Below are 11,252 nucleotides of genomic sequence, written 5' to 3' on the forward strand. Positions count from 1 at the left end.
ATGGTAAATTGAATATGCATATTTGATACATAAACTATTTTTTTAGAAATCAACCAAAACATTCAGTAACTGGAAATACCTTTAATATTGTCTTTAGAACCAGCAGGTAAAAAAATGAGCAACCAATTTCCTGTGTATTATGCTATTTCAAGGAGAAAAAATAAGTCCATCTGCATGACCTTGACCTTTGGCCTTGAACGTAAAAAATGTCAGATCATTACAAGGAGGAACAATATACCAAATGTGGTTAAAATCTTTTGAAGCATATTGGTTTTAGAGTGTCCACAAGGGTGATATTGCCTTGTATTACAACTGCCACTGTGACCTTGACCTTTGAACTTTAAAGTCAATAGCGCTTAAGATATTCTTAACGCGTAACACCATACCAAGTGTTGAGCATTTTGGTTATAGAGTGTCCATAACAATTTTATCTACACACAACTTACATGTAGTAGGCGAGGGGATAATAAACTAAGTTTTATAAGAATTAGACAAAAAGATCGATTTCCCGCCATGCATGGCAGACTTGTACAGAAACGATATGTTGTCGAAATTCTGTTCGTATCTTTTAGACATCGTATGGCCATCGCGCCATCATCGTAATCCATCGTGTAGCCTTCGTGATCCATCGTGTAGGCTTCGGCTGATATATGAAGCTTAAATAACCGTCGGTTAACCTTCGTATGTCCATCTTTTTGCTATCGTATATAATTTCGGCACCATCGTATAGACTTCGTTATTCATCGTACTTGCTTCGGTCACTTTTTGGTATTTAAACGAGATCGGGACCAACTTCGTACGAACTTACAATTTTCGCATTCGGGTGTCCATCGTATATAAAAATCGGGACAGTGTGACGCGGGCATTAGAGAAAATTAAAACTTTAGTCTTAGATGTGTTTACTTTAAGTTTCCAAGTATCACAATATTCACTGAAGCAATTTAATTGCATTTGAAGGTCTTCCTTTGTTTCTGACATTAGAACAGTATCATCGGCATATAATAAAATGAACAGCTTTAAATAGATATTGAGGCTAGTTTCAAGGGAGTTCGATATTGACGACAAACCTTTCACATTATGTGATAGCAAAAAATCGGTGAGGTCATTGATATATAAAGAGAATAATAGAGGGGAACTCCAGTGTTACATGGGAAAAAATCAGATTTTTGATTATTGTATGTAACTCTTGATTTTATATTGTTGTACATACTATGTATTACTGTATGCATTTTTCCATCAATGTGATTCAATGCCATCTTAAACCATAGGCCGTTTCTCCAAACTGTGTCGAACGCCTTAGCAAAATCAATAAAAACACAGAATAACTTTTTCTTTTGCGATCTAGCTAGGTCGAAGAGACTTTGTAATATAAATATGTTATCTGTTGTTGAATATTTTTTCCTAAAGCCACTTTGATTGTTATGTATTATTGAAAAGTTCTCGAAATGGTTCGTTAATCGTTCATTTAGGATGGACGTAAAAAGTTTTCCAAAACAGCTAAGAATAGTGATAGGTCTATAATTTTGCGGATCTTGTTGATTTCCTTTATTTTTAAATAAAGGGTGTATATTTCCAGATAACCAACTGTCTGGTATGATTCCTGTACCAAATATAAGATTGAATAACTTTACGAAGATATTAATGATTTCTGATGAAGCACACGTAGCTTTGAAGAATTCGTTTATAATCAGGTCATCACCGCTTGCCTTGTTATTTTTCAAGTTTTTTATATTTTGTATTATTTCATCGGGCGTAATCATTTCATTTAATAAATTATTTTCGATATTTCTTTCAATCTCTTCGTGGTTTAGCTCTTGTTCTTCTTCTATATTTCCTTGATTTAAATTTTTGAAGAAATCATAAAGTTTTTCAATTGAAATATTTGGTTGTTTCTTCCTAGAGCCTCCATTTAGAATTTTCCAGTACTCTTTTGAGTTCGTGGTTTTCATATTTTTCATATCATTCCGCACATTTTTCCTATACTTTTTTATATTTCTGTTCATGGTATTTTTGTATTGTCTTTCACTGCGTTTTTTTATATTCCTGGTTTACAATGGAGTTGTTTAATTTATATTTTCTTCTGTATTTTCTCGCATTTTTCCTAGCAATTCTACAATCTATGTTAAACCATGGTTTTTCATCTTGTGATCTTGTACTCAGCGGGGTATTTTCGTTCTTTGACTTGTTTTTTAATGTTCCGAATGTTTTCTTTGCAGAAGTAACAAATATGTTCGTAATATTTTCTACAACGTTGTTAATAATGTTCGAATCAGCAGGAAAAGATTTGGTTTCTTCAAGATAATTTTCTAATTCAGAAATCTTTTCTCTGTCTAAATTTGTAATAAAATCTTCTTTCTTGTTTATATCCCATTTCTTTATTTTCTCTCCGCTCATCGAATTAATCGGCACAGATCCATATTCACATGTACATTTATTTATGTCGACATCTATATCTATAGGGCTGTGGATATCGGAATATAAACAACTAAAATCTAAAACTTTCGAATTTGAGATAATGTTAAAAAATCTAGCGACTCTATGAAATAATCAACAACTGCAGCATTTTTGCTCGTCCGTTCCCCCGCCATATTTTCTCCTATGCGGCCGTTTATAATATACATATTTGTAAATTTGCATAAATCAAGTAATAGTTTCCCATAATTATTTTTTGTTTTATCTTTATTATTTCTTGCTATCGGTATGTTATAGATTTCGAATTTATAGGTGTCGTTTTCTGTGATTTCCGGTAAATTCAGAATATCAGAAATATCATTTCCATCAGTTGGGATAAAATCAGCATCAGTCGATGTTCTACTGTTGAAATCGCCATTTAAGCACATATATTTGCATTTAGTGGAAAATTTTAGAATATCAGTTTCGATTTCGCGAAAGGCGTCGGGTGAACTATATTTTGTGTTTTCCGGTGGAATATAAACAGACCCAATGACTATTTCAGCATCAAGTTTAGTATATGAAGATGAGATTTCAAACCATATAACAAAATTACTATCACTCGATAGGAATTTTATATGATTGCATAATTTTTCTTTGTAAAGAACCATAAGTCCACCAGATTTTCTAAATGTCATATCGTGTCTGTTTTTCATTTTACTGATATAGCCAGGTACGGAAATTTCATCACAATTGTCAGTTTTACTTTCTTGGAGACATATTATATCATAACGATTGATTAATTCTATAAATTCAGGATATTGTAGTCGTTTTTTTATGCCACAGACATTTAAACTAAGAATATTTAATTTACAAAAACTATTGTTTATAGACACACAATTACATCTTTTTTCATTTTCATCAGCTACTCCTTCTTCGTGCCCCTATGATTCTGCTTCGGACCCATGTCTTGCTCGTTTTTGTGATTTCCTGTTATCTGTTGGTGGTGTTCCTGAGAGGGAAGTCGACTGTTGGCTTTTTTGTTCACCAGGTGATTGTTTCTTAATTTCCGGTTTAAAAATATTTCCTTCGATAAACAGCTTATTTTTTATCATGTATGCTCTTTTTCCTTTTTTCTTTGCCTCTTTCATCACGGGGTACAATTTTTTTCTTCTCTCTTCAATCTCTCTTGGGAACTGAGTATTTAAAAAATAAAGCTCGCCACAATAGGTCTGTGCCTACCATTGTTATCTTTTTGTCCAAATCGATGAACGGTTCCAAGTTGAATTTCTTTTCTTATATTGAGTTCTTCCCTAATAAATTTATGCAGCACTTGTTTGGTGTTTTCTTCTGCAGACTCTTCCAGACCTGTAAATACCAAACTGTTCCTCATAGACCTGCATTGTAGATCTAGTATTTTCTCTTTTAATTCTGTTGTATTATTTTCAGCATCTCGTATATCCAATACATCTTTCTGCAACTGTCTAATTTTGTTATCTTGAGCAGAATTATATGATTTATAAGATATCTTATATGATTTATAAGATATCTTATATGATTTATAAGATATCTTATATGATTTATAAGATATCTTATATGATTTATAAGATATCTTATATGATTTATAAGATATCTTATATAGTTTATAAGATATCTTATACAGTTTATAAGATATCTCATATAGTTTATAAGATATCTTATATAGTTTATGAGATATCTTATAAATCTTATGTTCGCTTTGGGGATTCCGTATATCGTCAGGTTATCGGAATTCCAATGGGGACTAACTGTGCACCACTTATTGCGGACCTGTTTTTGTATTGCTACGAGTTACAATTTATGACAAAAATAAGCAAAGACCCATCGAAACAACATCTGTTAAACAAATTTAATAATACTTTTAGATATTTGGATGGTATTTTGGCTCTCAATAATGACGACTTCAGTATGTATATTAAAGAAATCTATCCTGTTGAACTTACTTTGAATAAAGTTAATACTAACAATGACCACTGCCCTTTCCTCGATCTTGATATCTACATCACTAACGGAAAGCTGAATACTAAAATTTAAGCCCTATTTTTCTTTCCATAATTTTATTACATGTAGATTTATAGGTCATATTTGAAAATCTTATAAAATCCTTGTTATTTTTTCATTGGTTTTGAAAGACAAATGATGACAATGTTAATTGTATGAAAAATCTAGAGAGAAATATTTCCCGCCAAATTTTCAATGGCTTATATCTCGAAAACAAGCACACGGACCCCTAATTTTTTTCTGCTTTTCTAGTTTCTTTACTTATATACTATCAATTTATAACCTTCTTTTAAAAAGCTTGTTATTTTGACACAGAGTAGCGAACATCCTTAATTATCCATTTTTAGATGGTGACGTTCCCTTGTCACCATCTTACGGTGTTTATATATCTCAACGTGTACGATTCGCTCGTGTATATAACAATGTTTTAGATTTTAACGAGAGACATTTATGTATTACTGAAAAATTATTACACCAGGGCTTTCGATATCACAAACTAGTCAAAATATTTACTAAATTTTATCATCGGTATAAGGATATCATTCGTAAATATAGCTCAACATGCAGACTTCTTATACGTTCATAAACTTATAAACTATATAAGATATCTTATAAACTATATAAGATATCTTATAAAGTTTATGAGATATCTTGAAGTAAGAATAAATAGCAAAACGGCTTGACATAAAGATACGTTTAAAACAAAAATGGAAAAACATAGTTATGATGCATGATATTTGAAGAAAAAACAATTCTTCTATTTTTTTGAAAAACAACATGGTAGGTTTGTTTGTTGTTATGTATAAGTTATTTATACTTGGGTTTGCTCAATCGAAGCGTGTATATATATTGGATCATAAAATGTAAAAGTCCAATTTAACAAATTGTGAGGGTTTGTCCTCTGCAGTCGTATAAAAGGTTAAAAAAAAATATATATAAAAAAATGATTAATTTCAAATAATTACAACTCAAATGTAATGCATTCCAATCACAGGCACTTGTTTCAGAATTAAAAAATTCCTGTACACTTCAATGTTAGCCTGGGATTCTAATGTAAAGAATATATTCCAAATGTGTTTCCAAAAATCTGTGTGTGTATCTTTTGAAACAAAAAAGTTAAATATGTCTATCCTATGGAGAGAAATGTTAAGTAAATGTTAAACATTTTGATACGTTAAAAAATCGCACATGAAGATATATTTTTTATTACATATTCAAATTGACCAGGTGAAAAAGAGTTTGTAAGAAAATTATTATTATTATTTTACAGGGGTTATTGCCCTTTGATGTTTCGACTTATCTTAATGTTGCCTATCATCTTACAGTAAAAAAAATACATGATGATCAAAGTAAGATTGTCGAAAATATTTAAGAAATAATTGATGCAAGCTATACTTTATTGTAGTTTTAACATTAGTAGACATTATATTCGTGATTATTTTTGCCCGAGCGATAGTGAGGGCTAAAATAACACGAATATAATGCCTACCCATGTTAAAACTACAATAAAGTATAGCTTGCATCAATTATTTCGATTCTGATTAGGACAATTAAGGTAATTTATATGTCCGATGTGTATAAGGGTAAAGCGATTGTGTAGGCTCTTCCATGAACCTCCCTTTTTTGTTTGTAAACAAGGAAGCGGTTGGCACTGTGATTTTTCAGAGGGAGGAGTTTTTTAACAGCCAGCATGAACGGTTGTCGTATCTAGGTCAAATATTTCAATTTCGGAATGCAACACATTACAGTCATAATAAATGAATTAGTTACAACATGTGTATCATTTAAGAGTTTGGTAATGTTTTAAGTTAATGAAATATATTAAATGCATGCCAATTTGATAAAATTCATTATTCTGCAGTAGTCAATATACGCATGTGCAAATAAAAATTATTGGATTTAGAGCATGGGTTTATTTATAAAGCGAAAGAAGCACGTTATATTAGAATAATTGATAAGAACTCTCCTTTGACTCATTGAAGGAGTTAATGACCTTGCATGCCGATCTTAGCATGTTTCCGTAGTATAATCTTGAAAACGATAACAACGCTGGGTGTGATTTAGGCAAGTTGATGTTAGTTTCTATTTGGAGTTACTGCTCTTTGATAATGATTGTTACCAATATATTAGTGTTTTGCTCATCAAAAACTATACAAATAGTCAGAAACTGTAAAACGAAATAACAATAATGATAAAGATACTCAAATATGGTTTAGGCTTCAAACGTCTTAAATTTTGAGAAAAAACAACAAAAATAACCAAATCTCGTCTCTCTATTTTTAATATATACCAGCTTTGACAAGTGTTTGGTATGACTATACATTTTCTTTTCTGTTCTTGTACTATTAAAACAAATATTTGTTTTGTAAAAAAATATTTCGATTATCCATTTAAACTGTATACCTTACAACAAAATAATTTTCATTTACCTGTGGTCATTATTCTATTTGGCGACTTTTTCTTCTATGTTATTGTATTTTTTTCTGAAATTGTTTAACATCACACATAAGTATATTACTGTTGCCTTTATTTATTCACCGATAATCGATTTTGTATTTACATTGTGTCATAGATCAAATTTATTGGTTTAGAGTATGTTCACTTGTGTGTAATATGTCTTGATTGAGGTGAGCCATTTCTATTGATATTTTATAGTGTGTATTTCTATGTTGTGATGTTACACTATTGTTTCCAGTGGCGGATCCAGAAATTTTCATAAGTTGGGGCCCATTTTTTTCATGTTTCTCGTATAGACTAGACCGGTAATTTTCCCGTTTGAATGGTTGTACACTGGTCATTTTTGGGGCACTTTATAGCTGGCTGGTAAGGTTCCGTGTTGAAGACCGTACTTTGACCTATCATGGTTTACTTTTACAGATTATGACTTGGTGGAGAGTTGTCTGCGATGATTTGCACTCATACCACATCTTCTTATATCTATAAAATTTGGTTTCTAAACAGAGGTATACTACTGTTGCCATGATTAACTGGAGATTTTAAATGAGTCTGTGTCACTTTCTTTTGATGGTCACCTTGTTCGATGGTCACCATGGTTCGTGTTGTTTATTCTTTAGTTTTCTATGTTGTGTCATGTTTACTTTTGTTTTTCTGTTTGTCTTTTTCATTTTTAGCCATGGCGTTGTCGTCAGTTTGTTTTAGATTTATGAGTTTGACTGTCCCTTTGGTATCTTTCGTCCTCTCTTTTGAGAAATGCAATATTAAACACTATGAATAGGATAATTGGTCAGAATACAAAAGTTCTTACAAGACTATACTGTAGCCACCAATTGATTCCTTATAGGAATTATTGCCCTTAATTGACCGGCGAAATATTTTATTGTCCCCAGATATCAGGCGATGACTTCTCAGAGACAGTACACTTTATTAGCAATAGAGATCATAACGGAAAGTTATAATATTTGTTTTATCGTGGTTTTTGTCGCGCCTGCAACTTTTGTTGCAGAAAGCTCGACATAGGGATAGTGTTCCGGCGGCGGCGGCGTTAGCTAACTTCTTAAAAGCTATATATTTTAGAAGGTGGAAGACCTGGATGCTTCACACTTTGTATATAGATGCCTCATGTTACGAAGTTTTCGTCAGTCACATGTCCAATGTCCTTGACCTCATTTTCATGGTTCAGTGACTACTTGAAAAAAAAGGTTAAGATTTTTTGTAATGTTAAATTCTCTCTTATTATAAGTAATAGGATAACTATATTTGGTATGTGTGTACCTTGCAAGGTCCTCATGCCTGTCAGACAGTTTTCACTTGACCATGACCTAATTTCATGGATCAGTGAACAAGGTTAAGTTTTGGTGGTCAAGTCCATATCTCAGATACTATAAGCAAGAGGTCTAGTATTCTCGGTGTATGGAAGGACTGTAAGGTGTACATGTCCAACTGGCATGTGTCATCTGACCTTGACCTCATTTTCATGGTTCAGTGGTTATAGTTAAGTTTTTGTGTGGTTATAGTTAAGTTTTTGTGTTTTGGTCTTTTTTTCTAATACTAATTGCAATAGGTCAACTATATTTGGTGTATGGAAATATTTTATGATATATATGTCTGTCGCGCAGGTTTTATTTGACCTTGACCTTATTTTCACGGTTCATTGCTAAGTATAAAGTATTTGTGTTTTGGTCTGTTTTTCTTAATTTATAAGCAATAGGTCAACTATATTTGTTGTATGGAAGAATTGTTAGCTGTACATGTCTGCCTGGCATGGTTCATCTGACCTTGACCTCATTTTCATGGTTCATTGATCAATGTTTTAAGTTTTCTTGGTTAATGTTGAGTTTATGTGACAGTTGTAATAAAGCTTTATTTTTAGTACTATCAACATAATATCAATTATTAGTAAAGAAGGCGAGACATTTCAGAGTGTGCACACTTGTTAGGAATGACTGTGATATCTTTTCTTTCTATGAAACAATAACATTATAATTGTGATGCACACTGAATATACCGCATCGCTGATCGTTTTATTTTAAAATGTACACCACATCTAGGAGGTTATTTCGAATAGACAGAAAAAATACCAGAAAACATGGTGAATTAATTTCAAAGTACCCTTATGTCGCAATCTTTTTGTCATTCACATGATTCAGTTGACAAGAGACTCCGTTTTGAATTTTCCTTGAAGTTCGGGATCTTTGTTACTTTACTTTTTCGTATGTGTATTCTGAAAAAAAGAGCCCATAATTTCAATCTCGCAAATGTGATCACTTTGTTAACGTATATATTTGTTCCTTCTAACAAAAGTTCCTTTAGAAACTGTGTTATAATATCTGTTCCTGATGGTATATATATCCTTATTTTGTTAGGAAAAAAATACTGTAATGTTTTACGGAATTAGTGTTATTTTTTGTCTTTTTGTCCACTATATATGGAAAGTCGACCTTCCAATGGATAGAAACAAGTGCCTGTGTTTTTGTCCCTATTTGCGTACAGCCTGACTTGAAATACATCGCCTTGTTATCAATAATTACTGCAAATTGTATATAAATGCATCGATGATAAGAATCTGTAGGTATTGCAAAGTCCTGTTCTAGGGGCATAGGTTACCTGTATCCAATTTTATTATACTTCACGTAAAAATGTTAATTTACTCTATCACATGGCTGAGAGGGTGACAATTTTTCTTAATGTTACCCTCTCGTCTAGACCAATCAAATCGATAGTTTAAAGGACAATGAATTGAAAGTACATCAAGTAATTACATACAGTGCTTAAGTTCTACGTTTTGGCTCAGCTAGAATTTATTATCTGACTGTCAAAATAAAAAAAATAAACACTTTTGGTGTTTTTTCTAATACCCGTAACGTTGAACATTACGTGACGTCATAGAAATTACTTTTAAAATAAAATTATTCTGTAAAAGACTATATGATAGGACATTCAGTATAACAAATTAAATAGCACATAGCTTAGAGGGTGATAGAGCAGATTGGTAACCCTCGAAAATGCATTGTCTTCGCCGCGGTTGACAATGTTTTCTCGGGGTATCACCCTCTCAGCTTTGTGTTATTTATATAGTATCATTTTAATTATACTGTGCTCATTTCAAATTTTTACAGACAGAAGACTTCTTTCAACCAAAAATAAATTAAGTTGTATCTGAAAGGTTATTTATATTATTTCTTCCAATAGAAAGTTGGTTTTGGTTTAGAATGGTTATCCTGACAAAATTCCAATCATTTATCAAAATTTCAGTTTATAAGTCTGTATGGAGAATGACTTTCAAACGAAATATTTAAAAATACGTTTACATGTTAAAACCGTTTACAGTAAACATATGAATGATCCATCTGACAATGCGGTTTCCATTTAATGCATGACATCTTTTAAGGTATAACAGAGGTTTAAAATGACTTGGCTATGGTGTTGTGTCGTTTAAATTTGTTTTTATCTCTTTCAGAAGCCACAGCTACCTCCAACAACATCAGTGTTAGTAATTCAAACCAGCTTTTTCTGATCAAGTCTCTTTCATGAACCTGTCAAATACAGAATACTGTCTGTCAATTCACATGTTGTTTTGCAAATAAGAGAATACAAAAATACCAGTGCTATTACATAACATGTAAAAGTATCTTAATGAAGAGATGATTAGGAAGATTTTTATAATCTTACCTCATCTTTCTTCAACCATTTTTTTTAGTAAATTGATCCCAGCATACTAAAGTTAGGTTTTGACAACTGCATATGTCAAAACCTAACTTGAGTATGCTTGGATCAATTTACTAAAACTGTTGTTGGGACTTGTGAAATAGACTGCATTTTGATTTTCTATTTTTTTCAGATTAGTTTTCGGAGTTCTAACAATCATAACGGTTTATTTACTGATATCCCCATCATTTATATTACTATAGCTGCTTATTATAGATGCTTTCTAAATATTGAAAAAAATTTCGTATTAGTTTCAGTATGCACAATTCGGACGAATAATGCGCTCCTGGTGCTTATTAAAGATTAATATAGTCTAACTGCAAAATAAAAAAAATGATGAGAAAGGAAAAGATCGAGTCGCCAAAAAATTTTAATAACAAACAAGTATATGGCAGTACTATGTGTTTGCCACAATAGCGGTCCATGGCCTGTTTGCACAAACCAGTTTAACTGAAGTGGTCCTCAAAATGAGAATACACCAAGAAGTTCCTCAATTAAAAAAGTGAAATCCGTTAATCGTTTCAGAGACATGTATGTGTATAGTAGATGTTTATATATATGTCTAAAGCGATGGCCACGGTGCAGGCGGTGTTTTTTTCGATATCCCAATATCATGAGTTCAAATCAAGGCTAGTGAAGAACAAAATTTTGCGGAT

The 11,252-nt window shown here is 31.9% G+C and overlaps 1 long non-coding RNA gene across 1 annotated transcript in view; it reads left to right on the forward strand.

The window, feature by feature from the left end:
• LOC139487952 (uncharacterized) overlaps positions 1-10,575 on the forward strand; it is a 38,727-nt gene extending 28,152 nt beyond the window's left edge. Inside the window, exon 3 of the long non-coding RNA XR_011655903.1 lies at positions 10,349-10,575. This is a non-coding gene — a long non-coding RNA (uncharacterized lncRNA). The remainder of the gene's footprint in view (positions 1-10,348) is intronic.
• Positions 10,576-11,252: the final 677 nt, after the last annotated feature.

The sequence above is a fragment of the Mytilus edulis genome, chromosome 9, assembly GCF_963676685.1.
Source record: "Mytilus edulis chromosome 9, xbMytEdul2.2, whole genome shotgun sequence".
Lineage (NCBI taxonomy): Eukaryota > Metazoa > Mollusca > Bivalvia > Mytilida > Mytilidae > Mytilus > Mytilus edulis.